The sequence below is a fragment of the Sciurus carolinensis genome, chromosome 3, assembly GCF_902686445.1.
Source record: "Sciurus carolinensis chromosome 3, mSciCar1.2, whole genome shotgun sequence".
Classification (NCBI taxonomy): Eukaryota; Metazoa; Chordata; class Mammalia; order Rodentia; family Sciuridae; genus Sciurus; species Sciurus carolinensis.
Genome location: NC_062215.1, coordinates 109,526,253 through 109,539,253, shown reverse-complemented (window position 1 = coordinate 109,539,253; position 13,001 = coordinate 109,526,253). Strand labels below are relative to the sequence as shown.

Below are 13,001 nucleotides of genomic sequence, written 5' to 3'. Positions count from 1 at the left end.
CATTAATCATAAGGAAAATACAAATTAAAACCACGATGAAAGGTTAGTACATATTCATTAGAATGCCTCAACTGGGGAAATAAAAAGAAAATACAAAATGCTGGTAAAGATGGTGGAGCAACAGTAACTTTCAAACTCCTGGTGAGAAGACAAAAAGTGGAACTCAATTTATAAAATTCAACATACACTTAGTGTATGTATAGTTTGACTAATAATCCAATTACTAGTTTTCCTAAGAGAAAAGAAAATACTTGTGTGCACACACATACACAAACTGTACAAATGTTTTAACAGTTCTATTTATAATTGACAAAAATAAGAAAAAACCCAAAAGTATATCAACTGTAGAATGGATAAACAGATTGTGGTATATCCATATAATGGAATACAACTGAGCAATAAATAAGAATGGCATGGATGAACCTCAAAAGCATTATGCTAAATGACAGAAGTCAAAGTCAGTGGGGGTTTAACTCAGTGGTAGAATGCTTGCCTAGTATGCTCCAGACCCTGTTTTTGATTCCCACTAGGCAGACAACAACAACAACAAAATAAACACAAAACTCTACTTACCATGTTCTTATAAAGTTGAAAGTATAGAAACAGAACTCTTATCAGTGACTGTTAGAGGTGGGTGAGGAGAGAAGAGAAACAGAGGAGCAAAGATCCTCTACTACAGAGGAGCAGAGGGACTTTTGGAGGTGATGGAACTATTTTGTGACAATTATAGAGGGATTACATGAATCACTTTACATACATCATATGAAAATATTACATTTTACTGAATGCGAAATACAATAAAACAAAAAAACATCTCTTTGTTAAACAAATGAGTGGAGATAGTGTGCTCTAAAATGTTAAGAGTGGTTGTGTACCAGTGGGATTATTACAGGTTGATTTTTTGGATCATGTTTTAGTTATTCTATATTACTTTTTCATAGTTTTAATTTTAGATGACACACTTTTATTTTATTTATTTATATGTGGTGCTAAGGATTGAACCCCCTGCCTCACACATGCTAGGCAAGTGCTCTACCACTGAGCTACAACCCCAGCCCCTCTACATTACTTTTTAGATCAATCAGCACTATTTAAAGTTTTTTTGGGGGATGGGGAAGAGTATACAAAAATGTTGTGATAGAGGTGGGTACATGCTATAGGAGCAAAGAGAAGGGAACATTCATATCATCCAGCAAATATTTTGTGAATCCTTCCCGCAGGGCCTTGGATTAGGAGCTGGGGTTCAGAGGTAAAAACACCTCCTCCTTGATTTCATTGGATCTCACAGTCTCATTGGGGGGTGTAAAAGATGAAATGAGAAGGTGAAGAGAATTCCTTCTGTGGCTGACAAGGTTTATTGTTTTATTCAATAGAAATTTCTGTGATAATGAAAATGTTCTGTACCTGTTCTGGCCAATATGGTAGCCACCAACCACATATTGATTTGAACAATTGAAATGTGGCTGGTTCAACCGAGGAACTGAGTTTTTAATTTTATATAAAATTATATATCAGTGGTCTTTGACTTAAAGTGGAGGGTGTCTTGATAAACCCATTGTAAATTGAAAATATTGTGAGTTGAAAATGCATTTAATATACCTAAACTACTGAACATCATAGCCTACCTTAAATGTTCTCAGATCACTTATATTAGCCTACAGTTGGGCAAAAGAACCAGGCACAAAGCCTATTTTATAGTCAAGCATTGAGTATCTCTTGCAATTTATTGAATACTGTATTGAAAGCAAAAAGCAGAATGGTCGGATGTGTATGCTCTCACACCATCATAAAGTTGAAAAATTGTAAGTTGAAGCATTATAATTCAACCATAGTTTCAATTAATTTAAATATAAATATAAATAGAGACACGTGGTTTGTGGTCATGGTATCCGTCAGCACAGATCTGAAGCATAAAACCTACACGTGTGATTGTTGCCCAGGTCTCGTTGCCTATCCTCCAAATCTGCAAGGTGCAGAAAGCAAGGAGAAAATCAAAGGGCAAGCACTTGTTAGGAGAGTCTGTACCTAGGACAGCCTAACAGATGTGAAGGAATGAGCCCCTAGACCAGAATATAGTCTGTGCACAAGCAGAGAAGGCTTTCGGGCAAATGCTAGTTGATTTAACATCAATGCTAGTTGGTGTGACAAGGAATCCTGTTTAATGTTGTTCGCAGGCAGAGCCTTCAACACTTGGGTGTATATTGTGAACCTCCACAGGGAATTTAGAAGCCAACATTTTCAGAGCTTTCTTCATCATGGAAAGCTTTGTTTCCATAGCCCTTGAGAATACTTTCTAGGATATGTGCTCTTGAATTCCAACTCGGAAAACTTGTTGGAGGTAATGAGAGTGAAAATATCCAGGAGGTGATGGTAAAGAGAAGTAACCCAAGAAATGTGAGAATCCACACACAGGGCACCCCATCTCTTCCCAACCTATAAGTATCATGGGCTACAGGTGCAGCATACCTAATCCCAGATCTGAATTATGAAATGTTTCAAGGTCTGAAACTTTTTTATTTTTTGAAGGCCACTGACTTTATTGATCTAAAAAAACTTTACAAGGACAGTGACTGTTATGCCAAAAGAGGTGCCAAATGGCATCAAACAGACCAGAGGTGAAGGTGTGGGTGAAGGAAGGGGCCAGGAATCCAATCCTGGTTTCCATGGAACTGGCAGCAGAGAGAAAGGGAGTTGCATGCAAGAACAAAACTTCCAAAAAGATTGAAATGGTGAGGGGAGAGAATTCCCAAAGACCCTGGAGTACGATAACAGCAATCATCTCCTTTGAAGAGGACAAGGAGCCCCCACTCAGCGGCAAACTCTGGAGATTTGATAATGGGGCTGGGGATTGAGGGCTTACTCCCCAGGGAACATCACAAGAAGGCGCCACACCATTCTTGAGGGCACCTAAAGCAGTCCCTGAACTGCTTGGCATTGGGGCCACATGTGTCCTTCAGCCATTCGCGGAAGAGGTCTTCATCTTTCTTTAGCACCAGAAACTGACCAAGGACAACATATGCCTTGTCAAATCCCCTTTCCTCCAGCTTCTTGCCCAGGACTTCACCAATCCCAGCCAGGCTCCCCACTGGCTTTCCCCCATAGGCTCTGCCACAAAGTCTCGACGCTTTTGGGAGGTTGTCATCTTGGTCGAGCTTATAGGCAGCTCTGGTACCTGTAACGGCTGCTCTTGCCACTCGGCTGCTCCTGCTGATACCTCAAGCCATGAGTGGTCAGAAACTTTTTGAGGGCCCACACGGACAAATGAAAAATCCCACACCTGACTCTGGTGGTTCAATGTACACCAACTTTGTTTCATGCACACTGCACACAATTATTAAAAACATTGTTTAAAGTTACCTTCAAGCTATATTTATAAGGTGTTTATGAAACATAAGTGAATTTTTTGTTTAAACTGGGTACTGTCCCTAAGAATTTCATTATGTACATACAAATACTTCAAAAATTTGAAAAAAAAATTGTTTGAAACAAACACTTCTGATCCCAATCATTTTCAATGCAGGCTATTCAATCTGTAATAGGTAACATGACTACTTGTTTTCCTTTACCCCCAAGTGGAAAATATCTACAAGCTTATAACAGGACTGTAAAAGGGGATCTATAAAAGAGTAGCATAACCTACAAAGAGACAAACCAGATGTTTAACTATAAAAATACCAATAAAAGGGGCAGAGGGGAAGACCAATGTGTCTTGCCTCCTGGGTGGCTTCCTACAGCCTCTCTTCCCTTCTGGCACAGGGGAACCAGTGTTCTAAATCTGACTGCCCTGGCATACTGTAAGGCAGCCCCTTAGGGTGGAGGACTCTTCCCTCGCCCTGTCTTTACATTTGTCATCAAAAGTCTAGGCCTGCTTTTGGCACTCGGTTCCGTGGAACTTGGATTATTTACTTTGAGAATGTGCTAGAACTCTATCAGGATAAAAGTTTCCCTGAAGGAAGGCAACATGTTATTACCCTTTGAATGGGTTTATAAACCTCTCTTTAAAGAGGAAACAGGCTAGTTAACTGCAATGGGAGACTGATTTCTGCTAAGACTAAAGCTTTGGAGTTGTGCTTCGTAATGCTAAAAGCCTAGTAAAATGGATTCTCACGGTGGTGAGGTCGCCAGATAGCTTTTTGTCTTTTAAATGAAAGGAAAACATAACACTAATAAAATTAATCATATTTCACTTTCATCATAATACTTTCTTCTTTCATTTGTGTATGAGGAAACATTATGGCTTTCCTCATGTGCATTTTTGCAGTGTGCATCTCATTATTTTTTTTCCCCTCTTAACACAAGTTATGTGCTATATTTAAAGTTCAGTTCTGAAAGAATGAAATGTGTGTGTCAGAAGTCATTGTCAAGTAAGCCAGCCAGAAGGGTGGTGACTGTCATGTGTTGGGGTGGTTAAGAGGGAAACACCTTCCAAGGGTACTGGCCTTGTTTTGTTAAGATGCCTGAGCTTCCAGGGCCTGCCTATATTTATCAGCTTCTTTCAATTGCTTTTAAGATGTAGTGTCTCTCTCCTCTCTACAAACACAGTGATTTTGTTTTCTTCCACAGACATTTAAAACTTCTAGTTTTTTTTTTTTTTTTTTTTTTTTTTTTTTTTTAATTTGCTAGGCAAGCTCTACCACTGAGCTACACACCTAGCCCTTCTGATGCTTTTATTTTGAGACAGGGTCTTGCCAAGTTGCCCTGGCTGGCTTTGAGCTTGTGCTCTTCCTGTCTCGGCCTCCCAAGTAGCTGCATTCATGCATGTGCCACCAAATCCTGATAATTCCTTGTATTATTTTAAAAAAATTTTATTAGTGCATTATAATTACACATGACTATAGTGGGGTTCATTCTAACGTATTCATAGATGCATGTAACATAATTTGCTCCATTTCAATCTCTAGTACCTCCTCTTTCTCTTCCCCACTACCCTGATCACCTTCCTCTGCTCTACTAGACTTCCTTACATTTATTTATTTTTTTAAAATGCTGCATTATAGTTATACACAAAAGTAGAATTCATCGTGATATACATGCACATAGCATAATTTGGTCGTTTTCATTCCACACTTCTTCCCCTTTCCATCCCTTCTCTCCCCGCTTGATTCACTTTCTCTATTCCATGGCTCTCCCTTCTATTTTCATGAGATTCCTTTTTAAAAAATTCCTTACTTCTTTCCAGCTTCTGCAGATGAGAGAAAACATTTGACCCTTCACTTTCTGAGTCTGGCTTATTTCACTTAGCTTGATATTCTCTAGTTCCATCCATTAACCAGAAAATGCCATATGGCTGAGTATAACCCCCCCTTTTTTATATTGTAAACAAATGGGATACATGTTGTTTCTCTGTTTGTACATGGCGTAAAGGCATACCATTTGTGTAATCATAAATTTACGTAGGGTAATGTTGTTTGATTCATTCTGTTATTTTTTTCCCTTCCCCCCAACCCTCCCACCCCTCTTTTCCCTCTATACAGTCCTTCCTTCCTCCATTCTTGCCCCCCTCCCTAACCCTAACTCTAACCCTAACACTAACCCCTCCCACCCCCCATTATGTGTCATCATCCACTTATTAGCGATATCATTCGTCCTTTGTTTTTTTGAGATTGGCTTATCTCACTTAGCATGATATTCTCCAATTTCATCCATTTGCCTGCAAATGCCATAATTTTATCATTCTTTATGGCTGAGTAATATTCCATTGTATATATATACCACAGTTTCTTTATCCATTCATCAATTGAAGGACATCTAGGTTGGTTCCACAATCTGGCTATTGTGAACTGAGCAGCTATGAACATTGATGTGGCTGTATCTCTGTAATATGCTGATTTTAAGTCCTTTGGGTATAGGCCAAGAAGTGGGATAGCTGGGTCAAATGGTGGTTCCATTCCAAGTTTTCTAAGGAGTCTCCACACTGCTTTCCAGAGTGGCTGCACTAATTTGCAGCCCCACCAGCAATGTATGAGTGTACCTTTTTCCCCACATCCTCGCCAACACCTGTTGTTGCTTGTATTCTTGATAATCGCCATTCTAATTGGGGTGAGATGGAATCTTAGGGTGGTTTTGATTTGCATTTCTCTTATTACTAGAGATGTTGAACATTTTTCCATATGTTTGTTGATTGCTTGTACATCTTCTTCTGTGAAGTGTCTATTCATTTCCTTAGCCCATTTGTCGATTGGGTTATTTGCATTCTTGGTGTAGTTTTTTGAGTTCTTTATAAATTCTGGAGATTAGTGCTCTATCTGAAGTATGATTGGTAAAGATTTTCTCCCACTCTGTAGGCTCTTTCTTCGCATTGCTGATAGTTTCCTTTGCTGAGAGAAAGCTTTTTAGTTTGAATCTATCCCAATTATTGATTCTTGCTTTTATTTCTTATGCTATGGGAGTCCTGTTGAGGAAGTCTGGTCCTAAGCCGACATGTTGAAGATTTGGACCTACTTTTTCTTCTATAAGATGCAAGGTCTCTGGTCTGATTCCGAGGTCCTTAATCCATTTTGAGTTTAGTTTTGTGCATGGTGAGAGATATGGGTTTAGTTTCATTCTGTTGCATATGGATTTCCAATTCTCCCAGCACCATTTGTTGAAGAGGCTATCTTTTCTCCATTGCATATTTTTGGCCCCTTTGTCTAGTATGATGAGTATAACCCCTTTGTGTATATAAATCACATTTTTCTTATACATTCATCTGTTGACAGGCACCTACAGGGGTTCCATAACTTGGTTATTGTGAATTGCACTTAGAAACATTGGTATGCAAGTATCATTATATTATGCTGATTTTAGTTCTTTTGAATAAATACCAAGGTACGGAATAACTGGGTCATACTATCATTTCAATCATCACATTTTGAAGAATCTCCATACTATTTTCCAAAGTGGTTGCACTAGTTTGCAGTGTGACCAACAATGTATCAGTGTACCTTTTCCCCATATCCTGGCCAGCAATTACTGTTATTTGGATTCTTGATGATTGCCATTCTAAGTGGAATGAGATGAAATCTCAGTGTAGTTTTGATTCATATTTCCCTGATTGCTAAGGATATTGAACAGTTTTTTCAAATATTTGTTGGTCATTTGTATTTCATCTTTTGAGAAATTTCTGTTTAGGTCATTTGCCCATTTATCAATTGGGTTATTTGTTTTTCTTCTTTTAAGTTTTTTGAGTTTTTTATTTGTTCTAAAAATTATTCTCCGATTGGAAGACTAGCTAGCTCCCTTTCTATAGGCTTTCTCTTCAGGTTCTTAAGTGTTTCCTTTGCTGTACAGAATTTGAGGCCTCCTCACTTATTGATTTTAATTCCTAGCATTCTCAAGCAAAAAAAAAAAAAAAATTATTGTTTTTTTCTCTCCATTTGCAGGACCTAAAACAAAGAATGCACTAATAATTTGGAAATGTATATAATTGCGAATCTTCCCTCTCAGTTATCACACAGACAACTTTGCATACGGGAGATTTCCCTAGCAACAAAACAAGTCTCAATTCTATGTGTAGGAACAGTTTTGAAGTTAGCCAATCTTGATAACAGGGTAAACAATGAAAAGCATATTTTTCCTTACCTTGGGACCTTGAAGTTTTAGTGGAAGGCATTAGAGTCAGGAGGGAAATATTTTTAATTAGAAGATAATAATTGTTCTCTTGTTTATAGAAATTCAGTGAGATTAGTTAAAATGCGAATTTCTACATTCCTCTGCATTCTCCATCTCCTATAAAAATAAAATTTGCTTACCCCACTTTTCAGGTGGGAAAAGGCCAAAAAAGGAGACAAGGGAAGCAAATTAGTTGTCAAACAAAAAAGATGATAGAGAATAACCAAAAGCTGCTATTAATTCATTTTGGTCCAATTTTCATTATTGGTCAGGAGTTTGAAATACTCATCAAGCATTTGAAAAATCACACTGGAAATAGACAAGAAACGGCACACTCTGAGCAGAGGCTCTAATAATGTTATATGTCACAGGGATGTGTGCCCCCGCCATGTATGAGAGAGGCTCAGGCACCAGGGACTTTGAAAGGGTTTCAACTGTAGTCAGACCTGGGGGTTGGGGCTGGGGGAGAGAGGCCTCAAAAGTTGCCCGAAGTCAGCCTGATGTGGGCCAGCATCTTAGGGCTTCCCTGTCCCCCTTGTCAAGGACTCACCCTGCCTTTCCTTTTAAAGGGAAAACTAATGCTGGGAATTGTATTGTTTTATATATATATATATATATATATATGGACTTGCAGAGAGAGAGAGAGAGAATACACATATGTTTTCACTGTGTTTTCTCTTTAGACTTTGTTCATTATTTTCTCCTCTCTCCATTAAATGTGCATTAGGTGGAGTGTAGGGGGATTTTGGGGTGACTTTATGGAAAAAACATTCTCGTGGTCCTTGGGCTTAAGAGACCAAGACACAATTGCTTGTAAAGGCCTTTTCTCAGTCCTGGGGCTGAGGAATGCTTTTCTGAGCCTGGGAGTCACAGGACTGGGCCCCCACAGTCATGATGTGATTACTGCTGTTCCTCTGAAGTCCTGCTGTACTGTTGGGAAAACTTCCTGTTCATTCATTTACTCAGATGCTTACAGTGTATCTCTTCATTGGCAAAGCCCTGTGGTAAGTCTACAGATTAATCAGACTGAATATTTCTGAAGATTTTTACATTTTATTTTTTGAATAGGTAATAGGTTCATAGGATTCAAAACTCAAAATATACAAAAGTGTTTATAGTGAAAATCGATATGCCCTTCTTTACTTCCCCTGATCACCCCCTCCACCTCTAGTTCTCCTCTCTGGGGGCAATTAAATTTATCAGTTTTCCTAAGGTGTGTCATACATTTAGTAGAAATTTTAATAATTTTTCCTTATTATAACGCATTTGGTAACATATGCATCCCTTATTGTGTACCTCTCGGTTTTCCAACTGCAGAATATGTTGAAGATAGTTCTCTCATTAGATATAAAAGCTTTGCTCTTATTTAGTGATTGATAATCCTACATGTTATGGAGGGATCAGAATTTACTCTATCATTGACTTTCTGATGAAGGTTTAAGTTATTTCTAATAATTTTCTATTTCAAATAATCCTGAAAAATCTTGTACAAATGCAACTTTGCCTGTGCGTGGCAGGGTATCTATAAAATAAATTCCTAGAAGTTGACTGCTGGATCAAAAGATAAATGCATTTGCAGTAGTGACATTACAAATGGCTTTCCATAGATGTTGGAAGGCAATTCCTAGTAGATTCGATGAATGCCTTTTTCTCCATAGCTTTGCTAATATGCCATCTTTTTCTCTTTGTCAAGCCAATCTGTGAAAAACAAGCATTTAATTTTATTTTTATTTGCATTTCTCTTGGTCTGAGTGAGGCTGAATAACTTTTTTTTTTTTATTATTGTAAACAAATGGGATACATGCTGTTTCTCTGTTTGTACATGGCGTAAAGGCATACCATTTGTGTAATCATAAATTTACATAGGGTGATGTTGTTTGATTCATTCTGTTATTTTTTTCCCCTTCCCCCCCACCCCTCCCACCCCTCTTTTCCCTCTATACAGTCCTTCCTTCCTCCATTCTTGCCCCCCTCCCTAACCCTAACTCTAACCCTAACACTAACCCCTCCCACCCCCCATTATGTGTCTTCATCCACTTTTTAGTGATATCATTCGTCCTTTGTTTTTTTGAGATTGGCTTATCTCACTTAGCATGATATTCTCCAGTTTCATCCATTTGCCTGCAAATGCCATAATTTTATCAGAGGCTGAATAACTTTTAAGACACATTTGTATTTTCTTTGTTACGAGTTGTTTATTCTTAGTTAATGTTGATTCATCTATTGTTGGTATTTTGGTTATTTTAATTATTACTTTTTAGAAGCTCTTTATATACCATAGTCAGTGTGACAAGCAACCTTTTCGATAATTTTCTTGTGTAAATGAAAAAAGATATAAATTGTTGATGTACTTGCCAAAAGTCTCCTCTAGTAGATTTGGTTCTTTTTAATGCTGTTACATACACACTAAATAAAACCTTTATTATTTACAGAAGTGGAGAGAATAGTGTAACAAACTCCTAGGCACTAATTTCCCAGCTTAGCAATTATCAACACATGGCCCTCTTATTACATATAATCTTTTTGCTCTGCCCCTAAACCCCCACAAATTTTTCCTTTCCCCTTGGATGCAAAAATATCTGGCATTATATAGTTTTGCCATAATGATTGCTATTGTTTTTAAGTATCATTATTGTGTCTTCTAAGCAAAATTAACAGTCCTTGTTTAATATCACCAAATATTTAGTCAGTATACAATTTGCCTGCTTATCTCACAACTTTTTGGTTACAGATGGTTTGTACCAGAATCCAAACAAATGTGTACATTTGTTTGATAGATCTATTCATTCTTTTTTGCTTGTTTTTGGGTGATGGGGGTGTTGTACATGCTAAGCATGTATTCTACTATTGAATTGTATCCCCAGCCCATGTTAAGTATTTTTTAGATATGTAGGTGCTCACTAAGTTTTTTTTAAAATATTTTTTAAGTTGTCCATGGACCTTTGTTTTATTTATTTATTTATATGTGGTGCTGAGGATGGAACCCAAGGCCTCACACATGCCAGACAAGTGCTTTACCACTGAGCTACGACCCCATTCCTACTTAGATTCTTTTTTTTTGTTTTAGATTCTTTTTCTGAGATTTCTCAGAAAACTTGGAATGGAACCACCTTTTGACCAAGTTATCCCACTCCTTGGTTTATACCCAAAGGACTTAATATCAGCAGACTACAGTCATGCAGTCACATCAATGTTTATAGCAGCTCAAATTCACAATAGCTAGATTGTGGAACCAACCTAGATGCCCTTCAACAGATGAATGGATAAAGAAACTGTGGTATATATACACAATGGAATATTATTCATCCATAAAGAAGAATAATATTATGGTATTTGCAAATAAATGGATGGAATTGGAGAATATCATGCTAAGTGAAATAAGCCAATCCCAAAAAACCAAAGGCTGAATGTTTTCCCTGATAAGTGGACCATGAAATATAATGGGGCCGGGGGGTAGGGAGTGAGAGAAGAATGGAGGAACTTTAGATTATGTAGAAGGAAACGAGGGGGGGACTATGAAGAACAGTGGAATGAGACAGACATCATTATCCTATGTACTTGTATGATTACACAAATGGCATGTCGTGTACAGCCACAGAAACGAAATGATGTACATCATTTATGTACAATGAATCAAATGCAGTCTGTAAAAAAAAAAAATAATTTAAATCTAAAAAATTAAAAAATAAAACCAAATTTTTTTTGTTTTGGCAGTACTGGGGATCGAGCTGAGGGCCTCATACAACTAGGCAAGAGATCTATCACTGAACTACAATTTCCAGTTCTTAAGTTCTTCTTTTTTTTTTTTTTTTTTGCATTTATTATTTATTCACTGAAGACAGTGGGTCTTTAGTCCTGTGGAACTTGCCACTCTATCCTGTTGGATGAGTCATGTTACATAAACGCGTTCTGCTGTTCTTTCTATTTCCTAGTGTTTAGATCTGGAGGCTTGATCAGATTCACGTTTGGTTTATTTTCTTTGGCAGGCATGTACTTCAGGGGTGTTATTGTGGGCTTCCTGTTGAATCACATCAAGAGCCACACGAAGCCAGGTGGTCTTTGTGTAACGTTGAGGTCAATCTGTCACTGTGGCTGACATTCTGTTTTTAAAGAACACTGTCAGATACAGAGCACTAAATTTGCCTTTCCATCGAAAATGAAGTGCCAAAGGAGAAGCACGCGATTTCATTTTGGGGAGGAGAGCACCCACGGTGGGGAGCTGGCTTTCATATTTCACACAGTGAAAGACACAGACCTCAGAGTGGCTCCCTTTTGGTTCAGCTTCTCTTCTGCCCCAGGTCAGCATTTGCCATGAGTTATTTGTGAGACCAACCTAATGGCTCACTGTGTTAAAATGTTTGAATTTCAGGTATTTTCTTCTTCCCTTTCCTTTTCATATAATTCAGAATAAGAATTTTTTCATCTTGCTTATTATGTTTCATTTTTAAAAATGCTTCTGCCAGCTCCCTCTAAAATGCTATTTAGGGGGCTTGGAAAATCCCTCTCCAGGAGGTCTTGATGTCTGAGGTCTCAGCTGTGTGGTCACCTGGGACTTTCCGGTTCCAAATGCCTCTTGTGTGCTCTGTTTTCTCTGCATCTGAGTTTTTGTTTCCTCTTTCTTCCCCACACCCCAGCCCCTGCCTTCCATGCACCATCACTCTGTGAGATGGTCCTGCAACCATTCCACTTCCCATTCATAATGCTTTGTGGGGTGGATGAACAAAATCTTATAGGATCTGGAATTTGAATTGACCTTAAGAAGAACTCGTTGGAAGGGAATCAAGTTTCTTTGTTTTGTATTGCTTTAAAAGCTGCATTTCTCCCAAGACTAGTAGCCCAAGTGGTTTCCCAGTGGAAGATTGCTTTCCTAAATAAAGCATTCTACAATACCTGCAATTGCTTAAGGAGCTTACACGTGTAAGTATAATGAACACAACTTCATGGGCATCTTGGGTAAGGGATAATTCTTTGTGATTCAAATAAAGGAATAAAAGCACAACTGTGGGGACTAGGTGTAGCTCAGTGGTAGGGTGCTTGCCTAGCATGTATGAGGCACTGGGTTCAATCCTCAGCACTGCATAAAAATAAATAAATAAAAGAAAGGAATTATGTCCATCTACCACTCAGAAAGTATTTTAAAAAGTACAGCTGTGAATAGTCATGTATTATGAAGGGTTTTAAAAGTCTGTACATCCTATTAGCTAATTGTATTTTACCCCCTCAACACATCCTAAGTGACATCTGCAATCCTAAGTGATATCTAAAGTAATAACCTAATAAAGTTATAAGGGAAGTCTGTTCCTTGGAAGATTTCCACAGGAGGTCCTCCTTGGGCCTCCCTTCCCTGTGGGTGTAAAAGAAACTACAATAATTTGTCTTCAAGTAAAAGACATGTACTTGTGTGGGTTGGG

At 38.1% G+C, this 13,001-nt stretch overlaps 1 pseudogene; it reads right to left on the bottom strand.

Moving 5' to 3' along the window:
* Nucleotides 1-2,873: 2,873 nt before the first annotated feature.
* Nucleotides 2,874-3,142, bottom strand: LOC124981302 (barrier-to-autointegration factor-like; annotated as a pseudogene).
* Between the last annotated feature and the right edge of the window lie 9,859 nt (nucleotides 3,143-13,001).